Source organism: Sciurus vulgaris (genome assembly GCF_902686455.1).
Source record: "Sciurus vulgaris genome assembly, chromosome: 5".
Taxonomy (NCBI): domain Eukaryota; kingdom Metazoa; phylum Chordata; class Mammalia; order Rodentia; family Sciuridae; genus Sciurus; species Sciurus vulgaris.
In genome coordinates, this window is record NC_136465.1 from 78,124,973 (window position 1) to 78,133,809 (window position 8,837).

Here is an 8,837-nt window from a genome sequence, read left to right on the forward strand (position 1 = left end):
ACTATATATGTTAAACTATAACTATCCTTGAAAGTAAAAAGATATTTAAGTGAGAAAAATAGGAAAAATGACACTTATTTGAGTTATCACTCTGCTGTGTATCACCTCAATGATCCACAGTGAGTGAGGGACAGTATTTCCTACTCATCTCCAAACAAGTGGGAGTAGTTTCCAAGAGTCCACTCAATAAACACAAATATGTACCACGGAATTAGAATGGAATAGTGACCATTATCTGAGCCTAACTAGAGAAACCTAAAAGGTATGTAAAAAGTATCCCAACGTAAGCTGAGCAGAGAACTCAGATGTGCATCCCAACTTGGGCAAATGGCTTGGGGGGATTATAAAGTAAATACAAACTTAATGCAATCCTTCTCAAAATTCTAGTGGTGCTTTATGCAAAAATATAAACTTCCATGCTAAAATTTGTATGGTATTTTAAGGGACTCTCAAAATCATCAAAATAATTTAGAAAAGGAACAAATTGAGAGATCTCCCACTTCTCGATTTTAAAACTTATTACAAAGTTATAGTAATCAAAGCAATGTGATGCTAGAATAAATACAGGAATATAAGTGAATAAAATAGAGCACAGAGCCTAGAAATAAACTCTCACATATATGGTCAAATAATTTGCAAAAGGGTGCCAACACCATTCCATGAGGAAAGGACAGTCTCCAACAATGATGCTGGGAACTTTCTTGGTAGCATAGGTAAACTACTCAAATAAATCGAAGACCTAAATAGAAAATCTAAAAATATGAAATCCCATGACATTAGATTTGGTGATGGTTCCTTAGGTATGACACCAAAAGCAGAAAAATACATAAACATAGATTAATTGGACTACATAAACATTAAAAACTTTGTGCATCAATGGACGTAAGCAACAAGTTGAAAAATCATCCTACAAAATGGTAAAAACATTTCCAAATCATTTATCTGATAAGAGATTAAAAATGAGAACTTAAAAACGAGTTCTTTACATGAACTCCTACAGAATAATAAAAAATAAATTACTTGTTTAAAAATTGGGAAAGAGACTTACATAGTCATTTCTCTATAGAATATATAAATGGCCAATAAGCACATAAAAGATGTTCAACATCATTAATCATTTGGGAAATCCAAATCAATACCATACTGGAAGCCCCCCTCACATGCATTATCATAGCTTCTTTGAAAAACAGAAAATAACAAGGGTTATAAAGATGTGGATAAATCGAAATCCTTAAAAACTTGTGGTGAGAATTTTTAAAAGTGGTGCAGCCATTATGGAAAACAATATAGAAGTCCCTCAGAACATTTAAACATTGAATTATGATATGACCTAGCAATTTCACTACTGGATGTATAGCCAAAAGAATTGAAAGCAGGACCTCTGAGAGATGTTTCACACTCAAGTTCACAGCGGCATCTTTCACAAGCCAACAGGTTAACAACCTGTTGTTATCTATTCAACAGATGAATAGATAAACAATCTCATAAGTATGTAAAATAGAAAATTATTTTGTTTTAGAAAGGAAATTTTGGCACATGCAGCAAAAGATGAACCTTAAGAACATTATGCTAAGTAAAAGGAGCCCATCATAAAGGACAGGTTCTACATGATTCCACTTAAATGAGGTACCTACAGTAGTCAAAATCATAAAGATAGAACCTAGAATGGCAATTGCTAGGGCTGGGGAGAAGTAGGAGGGGAAGGAAGAGATGTTTAATGGATTCACAGAGTTTCAGTTTTCCAAGATAAAAGCATTCCAAAGATTGTATAACAATATTTGTACACTTCTTAACACTACTGAAAGGTACATGTAAAAAAGATTTAGTTGAGAAGTTTTATATTGTATATTTTATTTTACTGCAATTTAAAAAATATATATCCAAAAGGACTTCCAGGTAATGAAAGTCTAAGAGTAAAAGTCTATAGGACCCCAAAAGATGAGGGGGAAACCAGTTCAAGAGAAATATTTTAGACAGGAAATAAGTTGTAGACAGACAAGATGACTTCTGAAAAACCCACAAACGCCCTCATTAAAAGGAGAGCCATCAACAGCACACCTCTGTGCTATTTTTGCTCTCCCTAGAAACAGCAGCTAGCGAATAGAGGATTTGATGATGTTAGGAAGATGAGGAAGCACAGAGCACACTTCCTCCTCTGAAAGCATCATGGTAGAGGAAGGGAGAGGTTTTCAGTTGAATTTTAAGTTTGAATATGACAGTTTGGAGTTTTGATGTTGTGCTGGACTTCACATTGTCATTTCTGACATGAGACTATTTTATTACTTAAAGTACCATTGAACACTTGGGATTGACCTTAAATTATTCAGTTGGGGAAAATCTGAGTCTCAGGATAAGGTTAATGGAATGAAAGAATAAAGTAAATTTCTAGGTGTACACAGAGAAGTACAGTTCTTTAAAAACTTCAGACTTACCTATTTCCCTATCCTCTAGTCCCTATCTACACAGTCTTTCTATCTTCATTAATGTGGCTAAGCATTATGGGTTAGTGGTTCTTCCTTGACTATAAACTTGTTTATGTCATTTCCTGTTGAGTAAGAAGAAAGGCAGAACCTTAGGAAATATTCCAGTTGTACAAATTAGTTTTTTAATATTATGATGTTTTCTGGACTCTCATGATTATGTTGGCGAGTTTTTCGTCCCTATTTATTTCATTAACTCTTACATAAGGAAATATTTCCTTATTACTCAAAAGGTACCACGTATTTTAAGCCTAGAAATCATTGCATATGCCCATAATTTTTCCCATTTGCTCATGTTTTTATAGCACTAGATTTTCAGAATGAATATTTAACTTTTTTAGGCGCAAAGTAGAAGAAAATATTATTCAGAGCTACATTTTGTAGGATTTGGAATCCAACTCCCTTGAGATGCAGTAACCAAAACTAAGGAATGTACTGCCCTAGCAGGGTCACAGTAGCTGTCAGGTAAAGACCTGAATGTAGGCTGAGGTCCAGTCAACTGCCTGTCCACATTCCCTTACCTGGATTTGTCTCCCAGGACTGATGCACGGAGACGGTGGGGCATTTGTTTCCCTCCATATCTCTAATTGCCAGGTGATGTAAGGGAAGGAGGAGGTGGTGCTACCAGACCAAGCATTCTGATGTATAAGTACTTATTCTTCAGTTATTTTGTGTTATTGTTGTGGCAGTCTCAATTTAGAACTTTAAAGTTTCTTTTACATGTAAGACTGTGCAGAAACCTCAGTAGCTATGTTCTTCCTTTAGTGCTATATTTTGGGTCTTGAATGTCCTGTAAAGACCCAGGTATTGAAGGCTTAGTCCCCAGGGTGGTGCTATTGAAAGTGGTAGAATTTATGTGAGTTGGGAGGTATTTAGGTCACTGAGGGGTCCTTGAAGGAGGAGACTGTTGGACTGAAGACCCTTCTTTCTCTTTTTTGCTTGCTGGTCATGAGATGAGTGTTTTGCTTTGTTTTGTTTTTTCGCTACACACTACCTTGCCATAGCCCCCAAACTATAGAACCAAGCATTCAACAACTGCAAACTCCAAAACTGTGAGCAAACATAAACCTTTTCTCTTTATAAATTGATTATCTCAGGTTTTTGTTTATAGTATAAGAAAGATGTCTACCACATTCAGTACCCTTTCTGAAGCTTCTTGTTATGGTTTGGATGTGAGGTGTCCCCCAAAAGCTCATGTGTGAGACAATGCAAGAAGGCTCAAAGGAGAAATGATTGTGTTGTAAGAGTCTTAACCCAATCAGTGAATTAATCTCCTAATAAGGATTAACTGAGTGGTAACTGAAGTGGTATGATGTCGCTAGAGGAGGTGGGAATTGGGGGCATGGCTTTGGGATATATAGTTGTATCTGGCAAGTGGAGACCTCTCTCTCTGCTTCCTGATCACCATGTGAGCTGCTTCCCTCTGCCACACTCATCTACCATGATGTTCAGCCTCACCTGAAGCCCCAAGGAATGGTGCTGGACTTCTAAGGACTAAGACCTCTGAAACCATGAATCCTCAAATAAATGTTTCTTCTTTCAGTCCCAGCAACGAAAAAGCTGACTAAAACACTTCTGAAGGCCAGAACCTAGAGTAACTGCAGTCATTTAGAAAATATTAATTAGACATAATACACAGATATATTTGACAAATACAGTAAAAAGCATTGGATTGGGTTATGAATAGGTTAACTAATTATGTTTGGAAGGTCAGGGGAGTATACTGTGGGTGTGGGAATAACCTCCCTTTCCATTAAAATATTTTTTTCTCTCTATATAAATTTCTTTGTTTCTCTAGTCAACCCACTCTACTGAGCTTATATAGAAAGTGGCCATATTTAGCAACTTAATATATAGGATGCCCTGTTTCTTTGAACTTTATATCGACAACAAATATGCTAAAGACAATAAAATACAAATATCACATGAGGAATATTTGCATTAAAAGTAACCCTTTTAATCCAAAATGCCAATTTAACTGAGATAACTTGTGCTTTATTTGATGAAACTACTTAAGTCACAACAGTTTTCTTTTACATTGTTAAGCACTCCAGGGTTTGGTTTAGGTTTTTTTCTCTACTTACATTTCTTCTTAAACTTCTCTGTAAAGCTTCAGATATTGATACAACCCAAGTACTGAGCACAGGAAAGTAATGTTCCATAAAAGAAACCTATACATAAATTATTAAATTATACACCTTGAATATGTTTGATATGTATTGTCAATTGAATGCTTAATAAGAAAAGAAAGAAGGTAAGAAAAAAGATGGGGAGGTGGGAGGGAGGGAGGAAGAAAGAAACCCCTTCACTTCGAAAGTAGAAAAGCCCTAGAGAAAATGTGAAAAAAAAAGTCATTAGACTCATGGAAGCAAGACCCACGGAATCTACTGCAAGTTGTTTACTTAGAAGGTGAAAGAAACACTGAAGGGCAATGGAGAATTGGGACAGGATACACTATTAAGCAAGTTACCACTGTGAAAAACCAGTTAATGTAGCATGGGCTTTCTAGAAGCCAGTGCAAATGCTATTCAGATGTCTTCCTGTCCCTCCCTCAGGAGTGGAGAGATTTCCGGTTCTTTTCCCCAACAGCAGTAGGTCTTCACCTCAGGACTGAGATGAAGACGTGGCTGTTGTATCCTCAAAGGCCCCAGGCTTTTGTTCCACAGGGAAGACATTTCCAAGAGGGACTTTTTGTCTTTTGTGCAATGGTTGTTGCTCATCTTTCCCACAAATATAACATAAGGAAACTTTCTAAAATCTCCTAACCTTTTCGACATCTGGAGAGGTCTACAGAGTACTATAAATGAGAGTGACTTACTCTTTTGGAGGCAGCTGCCAAAGGTTCTAGGCTCTCATGCAAACTTACTCTCTGCCTTCTGTGACTTGTTAATTAATCTAAATACTTTAAAACACGTGTATGGGTTAAGTGCTTAGGTCACGTGAGCAGGATTTCACATTCTGTCTCTCCTTGGAGGTACATAGCTTTCCTTAGATTTCAGCTGAATTAATTGCCTTATAACCTCAGATCTCTGATAGATTCAGGAAAAGTAATGAATTTGGTGATTATCAGATTTAATTTGTTCTTGTAAAAGTGGGAATGCTAGGTTGAACTAAAACTTTTCTCCAGCAGCTGTGTACTACAGTGAACCAGCCTTGGAATTCTTATAAGTGAAAGTGTTTGCTTATGGAATAGGAATAAATATCTAGCCACACTTTGAAGTCAAGACTAGTATAATGGGGAAGAATTAACTGGTGTTATACTGATTTTTATCATATTTAGTTCCTGTAAGTCTCCACATTAGCTGGCTACAGTGAGCTTAGAGCAATTCACTGGCATAAAGTCCTTCAGTAATGATGTAGGTGACCCTTTTAGATGCATCTTACAGATTCAGACACAAAGGTTGAGGCTTGCATTTTCTATGGTAAAAATGCTGAGGTAGAGGAATAAGGGAAAAACTAGATTTTCCCATATTATGCCATTACTAAATGCTTAGAATGCACTCCTTAGTCATGGCAGCAGAGGAACTGCTGATTAACTAGTTTTGTTTCTAAAACACCCATGTGCAAACTTCAGACTCCTGTCTCTAGTGTCTGCCCAGATTTGCCACATTCCTGCACATTGCACAAGAGTGTGATGTGTGAGGGGACAAATGAGCAACTTCCATTGCTTCTGTGTCTGTAATATTTTCCTCTAATAAACCTCATTCCAGAAAATAATGTGCATGAATGCATGAGTTAGTTGATTACATGCACACACCCCTACATATATACACTGGATGTATATAATATTTGGTATATGTATATTTATATACTCAGTCGGTGTTATACAAAGGACAAAGGAAAGTTTCCAGTTTTGGCCACAGAACTGAATCTTGTATCTGATGAAACCTCCTACAAAGAGATAATTACAAGCATAGAGTAAAATTCATAAAACAACTGAGAAGACAAAACTCAAGGGGTTTTGATTGATCAAAATTTTCTGTTTATATTCTTCCTGCATGCCAGGAAAACAAAACAAAACAAAACAAAGAACTTCTTTGTAGTGAGATTCATGCAGTCTCCTCTATTTTTCACACATAATCCCTGGCATTGAATAAAAACTATGAGATATCCTAAAAGGGAAGGAAAAAAAAAATAAAAGAAATAAACAGAAGACTACCAAATGACAAGCCAAATAACAAAAAATCAACTATGTATGCTTTGGATGCTTCAGATTCTAATGATATTAGATAGGGTATTGAAAATAAAAATGATTAATATGTTCAAGTAAATAAAATATAATGAATTTGAAGCACACAAAACTAATTCAAGAAAAAATGAAAATTCTAGTACTGACATAGATACCTGCAATTAAGAGTAATATAATGAAGAACTAGGGGAAGGCCAGATGTAATTCAAGAATGAAAGTGTTTAAGAAGGAACCAGTACCCATTGATATCAAATGGTTCTAATACATCAAGTAAGACAATATAAAATAAGTATTCAATGAATAGAGTGAAAAGATAGTCTTTGTAGAACTCAGTGAAACTATTTTATTAAGAGAAAAAAATTCAGGTTGTACCGGATTGGTAAGATTTATGGAGCAATTAATCACAGGTTTACAGAGCAATTTATTAATCTCCATAGTATTCCTTACAACATGCCCTCTGTCAAAGAAATTCATTTCCAGGCAAAGGAAATGGGACAATGAAGGACAATTCATTGAACTTCACACATACTCCATTACCCAAAATCAGATAGCTTGTTAATGCACAGAAGTGACTTCAATGCTTTTCTTAAGACTTAGTTATGGCCAGGCATGGTGGCACACACCTGTAATCTCAGTGGCTCAGGAGGTTGAGGCAGGAGGATTGCAAGTTCAAAGCCAGCCTCAGCAATTTAGTGGACCCTAAGCAACTTATCAAGACCCTGTCTCTAAATAAAATATAAACAGGGTGGGGAATGTTGCTCAGAGGTTAAGCCCCACTGGGTTCAATCCCTGGTATCAAAGAAAAAGGTTTAGTTGTGGTGTAATCTAGAAGACAGTACCTCAGAAGATTTGGTTGCTCTCTTATTACCTATTTTATATGCTTTAAAACTGCTATCAAAACATGATGTCAACCTCCTATATTCAGTAGGAGCTGCTGCTTTATGTATTATGTGCGAGGGCCAACATAATAGATTTTTGCTTCCTGTTTGTTGTGGTCGGAGGCCCAATTCCCAAAGATTGTAATATTTCCAAACAGAAAACAGTTATGGTTCTGTTAAGTTGGAAATTGAGACAAGACATTGTATGCTGTGTATGCCTCTAAAACAACTCTTAGTATTGTTCCAGGACATTGGTAAGATGTGTAATGATCAACTCAGGATACTTAGGTATCCAATATCTCAAATATTTGTCATTCCTTTGTGATTGTGATAGAAATATTCAAAATCCTCTTCTAATTACTTTAAATTATACCATATAAGAGCCTTTTGAAATATCAAGAAAAAGTCTAAAAGTGTTTTAAGTAAATTGACATTGATTTTTTTTGATAAATTTAGGACTGCCTTTTAATAGAATTGATGTTCTAATCTGAAAGCATATTTTTCTATTTTAATTTTTTTTAAATTTCATCAATAATTTTTGAACTTTCTTCAGTTTGGTCATTCAAATTTCTGGTTAATTTGTACCTGTGCTTTTTTTTTTCTGTTTATTGTTTTAGTAGCTCTTGTAGAGGGTGCTCTTATTTATTTTTTTATCTATTCTAACATAATAAAGCAGTTAAATATTATTAAATTCTTGTGAAAATCTTTATACATTCTCTTTTGTAGTTAAATAACGTCTATTCATTATACATTATTTATATGGGTGCAATACCAATAAGAATTTCAAAGTAAGGTTTACTAATGAAAATTAGGAAACATTAAAAAATATTCATCGCTCATCTCCCATCTCCACTTTCATGCTGATCAAGAATACTAAGAATGCTGTGTTGAACTGATAGGACACAAACCTGGATGACCTCGGGATTCATTTCCTTCTCTCCTTTTAGTAGCTTAGCTAAGTGATTCATGTTGATAGAGACAGTCTCTAACCTGTAAAGCTTGTCACAGAGCCCTCACATACATACCATAAGTGTGAAAGTTCCCAGTGTGGCTGCTAGGCCCAAGATCCCTTAATATATTTCCTGATACCTAGAGAAACTAGGCATTCTTAAGCTCCCCGTAGGCTATACTTATGCAGCAGTGTGAAGGATGCTGTGAACTCTCCCACTATAGTTGGGAGTCCCTTTTTGTGTGCATTCATTCTCCTAGCCAAGCCAATCCTTCTACTGGGATCTTGCCTCTGATACTCTCAGAACACTTAAACTAGGCCACTCCTTTGGATTAAAGAAT